General features: G+C 47.3%; 1 protein-coding gene across 1 annotated transcript in view; it reads left to right on the forward strand.

Moving 5' to 3' along the window:
• The window catches only part of LOC128704826 (medium-chain acyl-CoA ligase ACSF2, mitochondrial), a 92,252-nt gene that overhangs the window by 20,514 nt on the left and 55,609 nt on the right, over positions 1-16,129 (forward strand). The gene's annotated exons all lie outside the window — the stretch shown is intronic.

Consider the following 16,129-nt stretch of genomic DNA (forward strand, 5'->3'; position numbering starts at 1 on the left):
ATCATCCTGAACCTAACGAAAAAAATATATTTCACTGTGTTTGTTTAATATTAAATTATTGTAAACAAATCTAAAATATATTTAGTTGGGTTAGGCTAAAATAAATTACTCGTGTTATAATAAGGTTGGATAAGTTTTCTAAGATTCTTTTGGTGCAAAATTATAAAATTTTACATTAACATTAATGAAAAAAATATATCTTTAAACGTATAAGAGAAAATTTTAGAAAGGACTTAATTTTAAATGAGTTCTTGCTAATTGACCAGTTTTACATATTCGGCGGCTCTTGATTTAGGGAATTGGATCTGTGCTCCAGTTCCCCGAATTAAGCCTGAATGCCTTCCACATCCTCCCCCCCCCCAGGCGCTGTATAATCCTCCAGGTTTAGCGCTTCCCCCTTGATAATAATAATAATAATACATATTCGGCACGACATATATATATATATATTATATATATATATATATATATATATATATATATATATATATATATATATATATATATATATATATATATATATATATATATATATAAGAAAAATTTACTGTAACTGACAATGTTAAGTAATTTATTGATCTTCTGGTTTAATTGATTATACACACTATTGTCATATTACATAAAATTAATACAATTATTATAAGTGAGTGTACATAATAATTAAGACATCCTAAAGCCTTCTTATAGGCAGACAACTAATATTGGCCAATAAATAGTTATATTATCTATTAGGGTGATAGAGCGCTGCAGGGCCGGAGTTTTGCTGGGTCAGGGAGCAGCTAGGGTGGAGAGGAGAGCAGAGTTGGAAATATAAAGGGGCTGTGAGGAATATTAAAGTATCATCAAACTTTGCACAGTAAATCAATTGCTTTCAAAAAATCAACAAGTGAGACCGAGTGAAAGGCGGTTCCGTCAGCAAGGAGGGAAGAGATGTGACAACGTCAGGGATAAATTCTGCGTGATCGTTGATACCGGTCAGTCCAATAAAATGTGGCAAACCGACACTGGAACCTGACAATTCTCACAGTGTGGAACAGGGCGCCTCTCCATGAGATACCCATGAGTAAGTCAAGTGTGCCCGATGCGAACACAGGAGAGCATAATCTCACACCCTCAACTGAGATGACAAGAAGATGGCCAGAAACCTAAACTTGGTTTAATAGAATTTAATTTGTTATGTGTCATATCAGACCAACGTTGTTGCCAACAGTTGTGAAGGTGGTTAGAGATTATAAGAAAACAGTCTGTGAATGGAGCACCAATATGAAACTCGGATGCCACGTAATGCTGACCGCGCAGCAATGTCTGCCTGCTCATTGCAATGTACGTCAGCATGACCGGGGACCCAACAGAAATGCGGCATAACCAAAGTTGTATATGAAGAACCAAGGTATGAGGTGAATCAAAACTTTTAATAGCTTGCAAAGCACCAAGGGAGTTTGAGACTACTACAAATAACGAGACAGGCATAGATGCAATACGGATAATTGCTACGAGAATTGCATGCAATTCAACTGTAAAAATGCCCTCGCACCACGCTGTCCGGAAACACTGCTGCAAACCTGTCACCGTCACAGGATTTAGAACCGTCAGTGCACACTGCGACGGCATGAGAATGAGACCGGAAGTGATTAAGAAAAAAGAGAGCGAGAAGCAACTGTAGGTATTTGGGCTTTCACGTATGACAGTGAGGAAGAACAGACACGAACTGTCGAAACCTTCCAAGGAAAAAGGGAAAAGTTAGATTCTAGATGAACATATAAAGGGGGACAACTGAATAGAAGACAAGAACGAATGTAGACGAAGAGAAAAGGGACGAAGTAAACAGGGGCGACGAACAAACAGTGGACCTCTACTGTCCGTTATTATCTTGTATATGGAAGGATTGCGAAGGTCATGAGAGCAGACAAAATAGCGGAGGCAGTGAGCATCACGGTGATCGTTCAAGAATGGAATGTTCTCCTCTGCATATAGGCTCTCAACAGACATAAACGTAATCCCTTTTGATAAAATTAGGGCTAAATGCAGTCGAAGGAAAGCTCAATGATCATGAAAATTGAGAGAGGGTTTTAAGGAGGTTCAGCCGCTTGTGACAAGTTGCCTTCAGGGAGGTAATGTGAGGTTTCCAAGATAAACGGCGGTCAAACAGAAAGCCGAGAAACCTGACAGTATCACATTCTGGAATGCGCGAGCCGTACAGGTACAATGGAATATCTGGGACAACACGTCTGGTGAAAGTAATTTGATATGTTTTAGTACCAAAATATTTAAACCCATGAGTAGTGGCCAATTAGAAACACGGTTGACAGCATTCTGGAGAAAATCTGCAATGAGGTGACAGCCAGCGCCTGCACAAGCTATAGCAAACTCATCAAAAGACTGATAACTAAATATTAGATGGAAGAATAGATGCCAGATCATTAATAGCAAGGAGAAAAAGTGTGATGCTAAGGAGTCATCTCTGGGGACACCTTCAGCTTGGCCAATATCTGGGGAAAACATGTTATTAACATGTTATTAACTTCTCAGATAAGAAGTTCTTAAGGAAAAATGGCAGATTGCCTCCGAGGTCTAATGAGCGAACTTGGGTCAAGATGTTATATCGCATGCCTTCTCTAGATCAAAAAAGATGGCAATAACTGAGTAGATGTTGGCAAAGGCATTATGAGCATACGTATCTAAACGGAATAACTGGTTAACAGTAGAACGGCCTTTACGAAAGCCATATTAGTGGAGAGACTACTGTGTGTCTCTAAACACCACATCAAATGTCTATTTTCGAGACATTCCATTACCTTGCGAACTACACTGGTAAGAACAATGGGACGATAGTGGGAGGCACCATGTCCCATAGTACCCGGTTTACGAAAAGGTAGAAGAATGGCAGATTTCCACAGCTGGGAAGAACTACTTGTAACCAAATAGATTAAATAGACATAAGAGGACAGCGAGGGCTGGCGGATGTAAATGCTGGAACATACGTATATGAATGCCGTCAGGCACAGCTGCCGATGATCGGCAATACGCAACTGTTGACTCTAGTTCCTCTCTGCTAGAAGAAAAGTCTAAGGGCTCTAACTCTCTGGCAGGAAAGAAACGAGGGGCATAGATGGAGTCCCTGAGTGTTGACTGATCCTGAGTGTTGACTGACCCTGAGTGTTGACTGACCCTGAGTGTCGACTGACCCTGAGTGTCGACTGACCCTGAGTGTCGACTGACCCTGAGTGTCGACTGACCCTGAGTGTCGACTGACCCTGAGTGTCGACTGACCCTGAGTGTCGACTGACCCTGAGTGTTGACTGACCCTGAGTGTCTACTGACCCTGAGTGTCGACTGACCCTGAGTGTCGACTGACCCTGAGTGTCGACTGACCCTGAGTGTCGACTGACCCTGAGTGTCGACTGACCCTGAGTGTCGACTGACCCTGAGTGTTGACTGACCCTGAGTGTTGACTGACCCTGAGTGTTGACTGATCCTGAGTGTTGACTGACCCTGAGTGTTGACTGACCCTGAGTGTTGACTGACCCTGAGTGTTGACTGACCCTGAGTGTTGACTGACCCTGAGTGTTGACTGACCCTGAGTGTTGACTGACCCTGAGTGTCGACTGACCCTGAGTGTCGACTGACCCTGAGTGTCGACTGACCCTGAGTGTTGACTGACCCTGAGTGTTGACTGACCCTGAGTGTTGACTGACCCTGAGTGTTGACTGACCCTGAGTGTCGACTGACCCTGAGTGTCGACTGACCCTGAGTGTCGACTGACCCTGAGTGTCGACTGACCCTGAGTGTCGACTGACCCTGAGTGTCGACTGACCCTGAGTGTCGACTGACCCTGAGTGTCGACTGACCCTGAGTGTCGACTGACCCTGAGTGTCGACTGATCCTGAGTGTCGACTGACCCTGAGTGTCGACTGACCCTGAGTGTCGACTGACCCTGAGTGTCGACTGACCCTGAGTGTCGACTGACCCTGAGTGTCGACTGACCCTGAGTGTCGACTGACCCTGAGTGTCGACTGACCCTGAGTGTCGACTGACCCTAAGTGTTCAGAAATTATTAGTAGTAGTAGTGATTAATTGCGACTGTAAATCTAGTTTGCTTCAATTTTGATTCAGGGAAGTTCATCAGGTCGTATTACATGGTAGGTATTAGAGCATAAAATACACATAAAAACATTGACTCTCTTAATTTCACTGTTATTTAAGAGATGTTAATTCTTAAGAGTCAGAAGTTGAAATGTTTTGTCTCTCGACAGTTATCATCACATGTTGTGTGAGATCGCTCCTGAGTTGTTATATTCTTCCAAAGATGACTTGAACCTTTCCAGGCTGCCTTCTCTGAAGAAAGTGATTATGTGCTCTGAGAAAGACCTCAGGTAAGGTAGTCATGTACTCTGCAACAACCTCTGGTAAGGTAGTCATGTACTCTGCAACAGCCTCAGGTAAGGTAGTCATGTACTCTGCAACAACCTCTGGTAAGGTAGTCATGTACTCTGCAACAGCCTCAGGTAAGGTAGTCATGTACTCTGCAACAACCTCTGGTAAGGAAGTCATGTACTGCAACAACCTCTGGTAAGGTAGTCATGTACTCTGCAACAACCTCTGGTAAGGAAGTCATGTACTGCAACAACCTCTGGCAAGGTAGTCATGTACTCTGCGACAACCTCTGGTAAGGTAGTCATGTACTCTGCGACAACCTCTGGTAAGGTAGTCACGTACTCTGCGACAACCTCTGGTAAGGTAGTCACGTACTCTGTGACAACCTCTGGTAAGGTAGTCACGTACTCTGCGACAACCTCTGGTAAGGTAGTCACGTACTCTGTGACAACCTCTGGTAAGGTAGTCACGTACTCTGTGACAACCTCTGGTAAGGTAGTCACGTACTCTGTGACAACCTCTGGTAAGGTAGTCACGTACTCTGCGACAACCTCTGGTAAGGTAGTCATGTACTCTGCGACAACGTCTGGTAAGGTAGTCATGTACTCTGCAACAACCTCTGGTAAGGAAGTCATGTACTGCAACAACCTCTGGTAAGGTAGTCATGTACTCTGTGACAACCTCTGGTAAGGAAGTCATGTACTGCAACAACCTCAGGTAAGGTAGTCATGTACTCTGTGACAACCTCTGGTAAGGTAGTCACGTACTCTGCGACAACCTCTGGTAAGGTAGTCATGTACTCTGCGACAACCTCTGGTAAGGTAGTCATGTACTCTGTGACAACGTCTGGTAAGGAAGTCATGTACTGCAACAACCTCTGGTAAGGTAGTCATGTACTCTGTGACAACCTCTGGTAAGGTAGTCACGTACTCTGCGACAACCTCTGGTAAGGTAGTCATGTACTCTGCGACAACCTCTGGTAAGGTAGTCATGTACTCTGCAACAACCTCTGGTAAGGAAGTCATGTACTGCAACAACCTCTGGTAAGGTAGTCACGTACTCTGCGACAACCTCTGGTAAGGTAGTCACGTACTCTGCGACAACCTCTGGTAAGGTAGTCATGTACTCTGCGACAACCTCTGGTAAGGTAGTCATGTACTCTGACAACCTCTGGTAAGGTAGTCATGTACTCTGCGACAACCTCTGGTAAGGAAGTCATGTACTGCAACAACCTCTGGTAAGGTAGTCATGTACTCTGCAACAACCTCTGGTAAGGTAGTCATGTACTCTGACAACCTCTGGTAAGGTAGTCATGTACTCTGCGACAACCTCTGGTAAGGTAGTCATGTACTCTGCAACAACCTCTGGTAAGGAAGTCATGTACTGCAACAACCTCTGGTAAGGTAGTCATGTACTCTGCGACAACCTCTGGTAAGGTAGTCATGTACTCTGCGACAACCTCTGGTAAGGTAGTCATGTACTCTGCAACAACCTCTGGTAAGGTAGTCATGTACTCTGCGACAACCTCTGGTAAGGTAGTCATGTACTCTGCAACAACCTCTGGTAAGGTAGTCATGTACTCTGCGACAACCTCTGGTAAGGTAGTCACGTACTCTGTGACAACCTCTGGTAAGGTAGTAACGTACTCTGCGACAACCTCTGGTAAGGTAGTCATGTACTCTGCGACAACCTCTGGTAAGGTAGTCATGTACTCTGCGACAACCTCTGGTAAGGTAGTCACGTACTCTGCGACAACCTCTGGTAAGGTAGTCATGTACTCTGCGACAACCTCTGGTAAGGTAGTCATGTACTCTGCGACAACCTCTGGTAAGGTAGTCACGTACTCTGCGACAACCTCTGGTAAGGTAGTCATGTACTCTGCGACAACCTCTGGTAAGGTAGTCATGTACTCTGCGACAAAATCTGGTAAGGTAGTCATGTACTCTGCGACAACCTCTGGTAAGGTAGTCATGTACTCTGCAACAACCTCTGGTAAGGTAGTCATGTACTCTGCGACAACCTCTGGTAAGGTAGTCATGTACTCTGCAACAACCTCTGGTAAGGAAGTCATGTACTGCATCAACCTCTGGTAAGGTAGTCATGTACTCTGCAACAACCTCAGGTAAGGTAGTCATGTACTCTGCAACAACCTCTGGTAAGGTAGTCATGTACTCTGTGACAACCTCTGGTAAAGTAGTCATATTCTCTGCGACAACCTCTGGTAAGGTAGTCATGTACTCTGCGACAACCTCTGGTAAGGTAGTCATGTACTCTGCGACAACCTCTGGTAAGGTAGTCATGTACTCTGCGACAACCTCTGGTAAGGTAGTCATGTACTCTGTGACCTCTGGTAAGGTAGTCATGTACTCTGCGACAACCTCTGGTAAGGTAGTCACGTACTCTGCGACAACCTCTGGTAAGGTAGTCACGTGCTCTGCGACAACCTCTGGTAAGGTAGTCACGTACTCAGTGACAACCTCTGGTAAGGTAGTCATGTACTCTGCGACAACCTCTGGTAAGGTAGTCATGTACTCTGCAACAACCTCTGGTAAGGTAGTCATGTACTCTGCGACAACCTCTGGTAAGGTAGTCATGTACTCTGCAACAACCTCTGGTAAGGTAGTCATGTACTCTGTGACAACCTCTGGCAAGGTAGTCATGTACTCTGCGACAACCTCTGGTAAGGTAGTCATGTACTCTGTGACAACCTCTGGTAAGGTAGTCATGTACTCTGTGACAACCTCTGGTAAGGTAGTCATGTACTCTGTGACAACCTCTGGTAAGGTAGTCATGTACTCTGCGACAACCTCTGGTAAGGTAGTCATGTACTCTGCGACAACCTCTGGTAAGGTAGTCATGTACTCTGCGACAACCTCTGGTAAGGTAGTCATGTACTCTGCGACAACCTCTGGTAAGGTAGTCACGTACTCTGTGACAACCTCTGGTAAGGTAGTCATGTACTCTGTGATAACCTCTGGTAAGGTAGTTATATACTCTGCGACATACCTCTGGTAAGGTAATCATGTACACAGACCTCAGGTAAGGTAGTCATGTTCTCAGACAGACCTCAGGTAAAGTAGTCATGTTCTCAGAAAGACCTCAGGTAAGGTAGTCATGTACTCTGAAACAAACCTCTGATAAGGTAGTCATGAACTCTGCGACGGACCTCTGGTAAGGAAGTCATGTACTCAGACCTTAGGTGAGGAAGCCATGTACTCAGACAGACCTCAGTTAAGGAAGTCATGTACTCAGACAGACCTCAGGTAAGGAAGTCATGTACACAGACAGGCCTCAGGTAAGGAAGTCATGGACACAGACAGACCTCAGGTAAGGAAGTCATGTACACAGACAGGCCTCAAGTATGGAAGTCATGTACACAGACAGACCTCAGATAAGGAAGTCATGTACACAGACAGACCTCAGATAAGGAAGTCATGTACACAGACTTCAGGTAAGGATGTCATGTACACAGACCTCAGGTAAGGAAGTCATGTACACAGACAGACCTCAGGTAAGGAAGTCATGTACACAGACAGACCTCAGGTAAGGAAGTCATGTACACAGACAGACCTCAGGTAAGGAAGTTATGCACACAGACAGACCTCAGGTAAGGAAGTCACACCAAGACACCCGCACTAAGAGAGGAGTCCTCATTGGCTTCTTCTTGAGAGCTCTTCGCATCTCCAGCCCCTGTTTTCTAGAAGAATGCACTTACATAACACAAGCCTTTACACGTCTTCAGTTCCCATCTTTCTTCATCCGAGATTCCAGACCCAAGGCACAAGCTATCCTCAACAAACCGCCCATGGAACAGCCCCAAAACAGTTCATAGCACTCCCATGTGGCAATGTTGCCACGAATACTCGCCGGGCACTTGCTATGAGTAACATCAACGTTTCCACCATAAACACATCATCTATCAAAGACCTCACTACGAAACGCAGCCCCACACCTCTAACTTCTACAGCAGGCGTCTACACTATCCCTTGTGGGTTCTGTCCCAAGAAATATGTAGGCGAGACAGGCAGAGATCATGCAGTCCGCCTGAATGAGCATCGAAATGCCTCTAACAGAGACGATGTAAGGTACGCCTGTGTCCCCCACAGAGACTCCACGGGGCATTTGATGAACTGGAATGAGGCACAACTCGTTCTCACCGAACCAGACCTCAGACGCCGACTTTGCCTAGAAGCCTCACTAATCGCCGTCACCGACACTATAGAACGCAACGCTGGAAACTACAAAATTTCAAAAACATTGGCATATATGATACTTAAGCAGCACCAACCCAACAACACAGGAGTCACATGATTTCATCGTCTACCCGTCCTCATCATAGGTAGAGGTTGTTTTGATAAGGACCTGCCTTGCATGGGCCAGTAGGCCTTTTACAGTGTTCCTCCATTCTTATGTTCTTATGACATTCCTCAGGTCACGTGCGTCACATCTCACTCTCCGCCTATATATATGTCTTTCTACCTCTGTATGTTAGAAGTGATCAAGGTCCCAGGACCGAAGCGTTTTCTAATAAATATGTTATAGTGTTTGCTTACGTGTCTTTCTAAACCAACTTGTCGGTATTTATTACCAAGGTTTATACAAAGGAAGTCATGTACACACACACACCTCAGGTAAGGAAGTCATGTACACAGACAGACCTCAGGTAAGAAAGTCATGTACACAGACAGACCTCAGGTAAGAAAGTCATGTACACAGACAGACCTCAGGTAAGGAAGTCATGTACACAGACAGACCTCAGGTAAGAAAGTCATGTACACAGACAGACCTCAGGTAAGAAAGTCATGTACACAGACAGACCTCAGGTAAGAAAGTCATGTACACAGACAGACCTCAGGTAAGAAAGTCATGTACACAGACAGACCTCAGGTAAGAAAGTCATGTACACAGACAGACCTCAGGTCTTGTACACTTTCATCAGATGTTAATTTGAATTATATCTTATTTACAATGTTTCCCTTAATGTTTTTAATTGTTTATTCAGTTAAATATTATTCTTCACTTGTATGTTTTAATAAATGAAAAACGAAATTTTCCTCTTTCGAAAAGCCTTACGAATTACGATTTTATGTTGGCAAAATTGTTGGATTTACTGTTTTCAATAATACCAGTAGCATTTTATTGTATTTTTTGAAGCGCATAACCCGTTGGAGTCATTCTGAGAAAAAATTGTTTAAGGCTCGATCCTCCATCCAATAACTGTTGCCCTCTCTTTGATTTACCAGGCTGTTGGTAGTGTAAGTCTTACCCAGATACACACCAACACTGCAGGACTATGACGGTAGCTTCAGTGATTTATATCAAAAAACCTTCACTAAAATCAAGGCGCCTCCATTACGGGACACCGAGCTTGTAGCGGAGTGCTTGTGCTTGTCTTTATCACCTTCTTCAAGTCTTCCACCTCCTGCTGAGACACCGAGCTTGTAGCGGAGTGCTTGTACATGTCTTTATCACCTTCCTCAAGTCTTCCACCTCCTGCTGAGACACCGAGCTTGTAGCGGAGTGCTTGTGCTTGTCTTTATCACCTTCAAGTCTTCCACCTCCTGCTGAGATACCGAGCTTGTAGCGGAGTGCTTGTGCTTGTCTTTATCACCTTCTTCAAGTCTTCCACCTCCTGCTGAGATACCGAGCTTGTAGCTGAGTGCTTGTGCTTGTCTTTATCACCTTCTTCAAGTCTTCCACCTCCTGCTGAGATACCGAGCTTGTAGCGGAGTCCTTGTGTTTGTCTTCATCACCTTCTTCAAGTCTTCCACCTCCTGCTGAGATACCGAGCTTATAGCGGAGTGCTTGTGCTTGTCTTTATCACCTTCTTCAAGTCTTCCACCTCCTGCTGAGACACCGAGCTTGTAGCGGAGTGCTTGTGCTTGTCTTCACCTTCCTCGAGTCTTCCACCTCCTGCTGAGATACCGAGCTTGTAGCGGAGTGCTTGTGCTTGTCTTTATCACCTTCCTCAAGTCTTCCACCTCCTGCTGAGATACCGAGCTTGTAGCGGAGTGCTTGTGCTTGTCTTTATCACCTTCCTCAAGTCTTCCACCTCCTGCTGAGATACCGAGCTTGTAGCGGAGTGCTTGTCTTTATCACCTTCCTCAAGTCTTCCACCTCCTGCTGAGATACCGAGCTTGTAGCGGAGTGCTTGTGCTTGTCTTTATCACCTTCCTCAAGTCTTCCACCTCCTGCTGAGATACCGAGCTTGTAGCGGAGTGCTTGTGGTTGTCTTTATCACCTTCCTCAAGTCTTCCACCTCATGCTGAGACACCGAGCTTGTCGCGGAGTGCTTGTGCTTGTCTTTATCACCTTCAAGTCTTCCACCTCCTGCTGAGATACCGAGCTTGTAGCGGAGTGCTTGTGCTTGTCTTTATCACCTTCCTCAAGTCTTCCACCTACTGCTGAGATACCGAGCTTGTAGCGGAGTGTTTGTGCTTGTCTTTATCACCTTCCTCAAGTCTTCCACCTCCTGCTGAGATACCGAGCTTGTAGCGGAGTGCTTGTGCTTGTCTTTATCACCTTCCTCAAGTCTTCCACCTCCTGCTGAGACACCGAGCTTGTAGCGGAGTGCTTGTACATGTCTTCATCACCTTCCTCAAGTCTTCCACCTCCTGCTGAGACACCGAGCTTGTAGCGGAGTGCTTGTACATGTCTTCATCACCTTCCTCAAGTCTTCCACCTCCTGCTGAGACACCGAGCTTGTAGCGGAGTGCTTGTGCTTGTCTTTATCACCTTCCTCAAGTCTTCCACCTCCTGCTGAGACACCGAGCTTGTAGCGGAGTGCTTGTACATGTCTTCATCACCTTCCTCATGTCTTCCACCTCCTGCTGAGATACTGAGCTTGTAGCGGAGTGCTTGTACATGTCTTCATCACCTTCCTCAAGTCTTCCACCTCCTGCTGAGACACCGAGCTTGTAGCAGAGTGCTTGTACATGTCTTCATCACCTTCCTCAAGTCTTCCACCTCCTGCTGAGACACCGAGCTTGTAGCGGAGTGCTTGTGCTTGTCTTTATCACCTTCCTCAAGTCTTCCACCTCCTGCTGAGACACCGAGCTTGTAGCGGAGTGCTTGTACATGTCTTCATCACCTTCCTCAAGTCTACCACCTCCTGCTGAGACACCGAGCTTGTAGCGGAGTGCTTGTGCTTATCTTCATCACCTTCCTCAAGTCTTCCACCTCCTGCTGAGACACCGAGCTTGTAGCGGAGTGCTTGTGCTTGTCTTTATCACCTTCCTCAAGTCTTCCACCTCCTGCTGAGACACCGAGCTTGTAGCGGAGTGCTTGTACATGTCTTCATCACCTTCCTCAAGTCTTCCACCTCCTGCTGAGACACCGAGCTTGTAGCGGAGTGCTTGTGCTTGTCTTTATCACCTTCCTCAAGTCTTCCACCTCCTGCTGAGACACCGAGCTTGTAGCGGAGTGCTTGTGCTTGTCTTCATCACCTTCTTCAAGTCTTCCACCTCCTGCTGAGACACCGAGCTTGTAGCGGAGTGCTTGTGCTTGTCTTCATCACCTTCCTCAAGTCTTCCACCTCCTGCTGAGACACCGAGCATGTAGCGGAGTGCTTGTGCTTGTCTTCATCACCTTCCTCAAGTCTTCCACCTCCTGCTGAGACACCGAGCTTGTAGCGGAGTGCTTGTACATGTCTTCATCACCGTCCTCAAGTCTTCCACCTCCTGCTGAGACACCGAGCTTGTAGCGGAGTGCTTGTGCTTGTCTTTATCACCTTCCTCAAGTCTTCCACCTCCTGCTGAGACACCGAGCTTGTAGCGGAGTGCTTGTGCTTGTCTTCATCACCTTCTTCAAGTCTTCCACCTCCTGCTGAGACACCGAGCTTGTAGCGGAGTGCTTGTGCTTGTCTTCATCACCTTCCTCAAGTCTTCCACCTCCTGCTGAGACACCGAGCTTGTAGCGGAGTGCTTGTGCTTGTCTTCACCTTCCTCGAGTCTTCCACCTCCTGCTGAGATACCGAGCTTGTAGCGGAGTGCTTGTACATGTCTTCATCACCTTCCTCAAGTCTTCCACCTCCTGCTGAGACACCGAGCTTGTAGCGGAGTGCTTGTGCTTGTCTTTATCACCTTCTTCAAGTCTTCCACCTCCTGCTGAGACACCGAGCTTGTAGCGGAGTGCTTGTGCTTGTCTTCACCTTCCTCGAGTCTTCCACCTCCTGCTGAGATACCGAGCTTGTAGCGGAGTGCTTGTGCTTGTCTTTATCACCTTCCTCAAGTCTTCCACCTCCTGCTGAGATACCGAGCTTGTAGCGGAGTGCTTGTGCTTGTCTTTATCACCTTCCTCAAGTCTTCCACCTCCTGCTGAGATACCGAGCTTGTAGCGGAGTGCTTGTCTTTATCACCTTCCTCAAGTCTTCCACCTCCTGCTGAGATACCGAGCTTGTAGCGGAGTGCTTGTGCTTGTCTTCACCTTCCTCAAGTCTTCCACCTCCTGCTGAGACACCGAGCTTGTAGCGGAGTGCTTGTGCTTGTCTTTATCACCTTCTTCAAGTCTTCCACCTCCTGCTGAGACACCGAGCTTGTAGCGGAGTGCTTGTGCTTGTCTTCACCTTCCTCGAGTCTTCCACCTCCTGCTGAGATACCGAGCTTGTAGCGGAGTGCTTGTGCTTGTCTTTATCACCTTCCTCAAGTCTTCCACCTCCTGCTGAGATACCGAGCTTGTAGCGGAGTGCTTGTGCTTGTCTTTATCACCTTCCTCAAGTCTTCCACCTCCTGCTGAGATACCGAGCTTGTAGCGGAGTGCTTGTCTTTATCACCTTCCTCAAGTCTTCCACCTCCTGCTGAGACACCGAGCTTGTAGCGGAGTGCTTGTACATGTCTTCATCACCTTCCTCAAGTCTTCCACCTCCTGCTGAGACACCGAGCTTGTAGCGGAGTGCTTGTGCTTGTCTTTATCACCTTCCTCAAGTCTTCCACCTCCTGCTGAGACACCGAGCTTGTAGCAGAGTGCTTGTGCTTGTCTTCATCACCTTCTTCAAGTCTTCCACCTCCTGCTGAGACACCGAGCTTGTAGCGGAGTGCTTGTGCTTGTCTTCATCACCTTCCTCAAGTCTCCCACCTCCTGCTGAGACACCGAGCTTGTAGCGGAGTGCTTGTGCTTGTCTTCACCTTCCTCAAGTCTTCCACCTCCTGCTGAGATACCGAGCTTGTAGCGGAGTGCTTGTACATGTCTTCATCACCTTCCTCAAGTCTTCCACCTCCTGCTGAGACACCGAGCTTGTAGCGGAGTGCTTGTGCTTGTCTTTATCACCTTCCTCAAGTCTTCCACCTCCTGCTGAGATACCGAGCTTGTAGCGGAGTGCTTGTCTTTATCACCTTCCTCAAGTCTTCCACCTCCTGCTGAGATACCGAGCTTGTAGCGGAGTGCTTGTGCTTGTCTTCACCTTCCTCGAGTCTTCCACCTCCTGCTGAGATACCGAGCTTGTAGCGGAGTGCTGGTGCTTGTCTTCACCTTCCTCGAGTCTTCCACCTCCTGCTGAGATACCGAGCTTGTAGCGGAGTGCTTGTGCTTGTCTTTATCACCTTCCTCAAGTCTTCCACCTCCTGCTGAGATACCGAGCTTGTAGCGGAGTGCTTGTGCTTGTCTTTATCACCTTCCTCAAGTCTTCCACCTCCTGCTGAGATACCGAGCTTGTAGCGGAGTGCTTGTCTTTATCACCTTCCTCAAGTCTTCCACCTCCTGCTGAGATACCGAGCTTGTAGCGGAGTGCTTGTGCTTGTCTTTATCACCTTCCTCAAGTCTTCCACCTCCTGCTGAGATACCGAGCTTGTAGCGGAGTGCTTGTCTTTATCACCTTCCTCAAGTCTTCCACCTCCTGCTGAGATACCGAGCTTGTAGCGGAGTGCTTGTGCTTGTCTTCACCTTCCTCGAGTCTTCCACCTCCTGCTGAGATACCGAGCTTGTAGCGGAGTGCTTGTACATGTCTTCATCACCTTCCTCAAGTCTTCCACCTCCTGCTGAGACACCGAGCTTGTAGCGGAGTGCTTGTGCTTGTCTTTATCACCTTCTTCAAGTCTTCCACCTCCTGCTGAGACACCGAGCTTGTAGCGGAGTGCTTGTCTTTATCACCTTCCTCAAGTCTTCCACCTCCTGCTGAGATACCGAGCTTGTAGCGGAGTGCTTGTGCTTGTCTTTATCACCTTCCTCAAGTCTTCCACCTCCTGCTGAGATACCGAGCTTGTAGCGGAGTGCTTGTCTTTATCACCTTCCTCAAGTCTTCCACCTCCTGCTGAGATACCGAGCTTGTAGCGGAGTGCTTGTGCTTGTCTTTATCACCTTCCTCAAGTCTTCCACCTCCTGCTGAGACACCGAGCTTGTCGCGGAGTGCTTGTGCTTGTCTTTATCACCTTCAAGTCTTCCACCTCCTGCTGAGATACCGAGCTTGTAGCGGAGTGCTTGTGCTTGTCTTTATCACCTTCCTCAAGTCTTCCACCTACTGCTGAGATACCGAGCTTGTAGCGGAGTGTTTGTGCTTGTCTTTATCACCTTCCTCAAGTCTTCCACCTCCTGCTGAGATACCGAGCTTGTAGCGGAGTCCTTGTGCTTGTCTTTATCACCTTCCTCAAGTCTTCCACCTCTTGCTGAGACACCGAGCTTGTAGCGGAGTGCTTGTACATGTCTTCATCACCTTCCTCAAGTCTTCCACCTCCTGCTGAGACACCGAGCTTGTAGCGGAGTGCTTGTACATGTCTTCATCACCTTCCTCAAGTCTTCCACCTCCTGCTGAGACACCGAGCTTGTAGCGGAGTGCTTGTGCTTGTCTTTATCACCTTCCTCAAGTCTTCCACCTCCTGCTGAGACACCGAGCTTGTAGCGGAGTGCTTGTACATGTCTTCATCACCTTCCTCAAGTCTTCCACCTCCTGCTGAGACACCGAGCTTGTAGCGGAGTGCTTGTACATGTCTTCATCACCTTCCTCAAGTCTTCCACCTCCTGCTGAGACACCGAGCTTGTAGCGGAGTGCTTGTACATGTCTTCATCACCTTCCTCATGTCTTCCACCTCCTGCTGAGATACTGAGCTTGTAGCGGAGTGCTTGTACATGTCTTCATCACCTTCCTCAAGTCTTCCACCTCCTGCTGAGACACCGAGCTTGTAGCGGAGTGCTTGTACATGTCTTCATCACCTTCCTCAAGTCTTCCACCTCCTGCTGAGACACCGAGCTTGTAGCGGAGTGCTTGTACATGTCTTCATCACCTTCCTCATGTCTTCCACCTCCTGCTGAGATACTGAGCTTGTAGCGGAGTGCTTGTACATGTCTTCATCACCTTCCTCAAGTCTTCCACCTCCTGCTGAGACACCGAGCTTGTAGCGGAGTGCTTGTACATGTCTTCATCACCTTCCTCAAGTCTTCCACCTCCTGCTGAGACACCGAGCTTGTAGCGGAGTGCTTGTGCTTGTCTTTATCACCTTCCTCAAGTCTTCCACCTCCTGCTGAGACACCGAGCTTGTAGCGGAGTGCTTGTACATGTCTTCATCACCTTCCTCAAGTCTACCACCTCCTGCTGAGACACCGAGCTTGTAGCGGAGTGCTTGTGCTTATCTTCATCACCTTCCTCAAGTCTTCCACCTCCTGCTGAGACACCGAGCTTGTAGCGGAGTGCTTGTGCTTGTCTTTATCACCTTCCTCAAGTCTTCCACCTCCTGCTGAGACACCGAGCTTGTAGCGGAGTGCTTGTACATGTCTTCGTCACCTTCCTCAAGTCTACCACCTCCTGCTGAGACACCGAGCTTGTAGCGGA

Source organism: Cherax quadricarinatus, unplaced genomic scaffold (genome assembly GCF_038502225.1).
Source record: "Cherax quadricarinatus isolate ZL_2023a unplaced genomic scaffold, ASM3850222v1 Contig581, whole genome shotgun sequence".
Lineage (NCBI taxonomy): Eukaryota > Metazoa > Arthropoda > Malacostraca > Decapoda > Parastacidae > Cherax > Cherax quadricarinatus.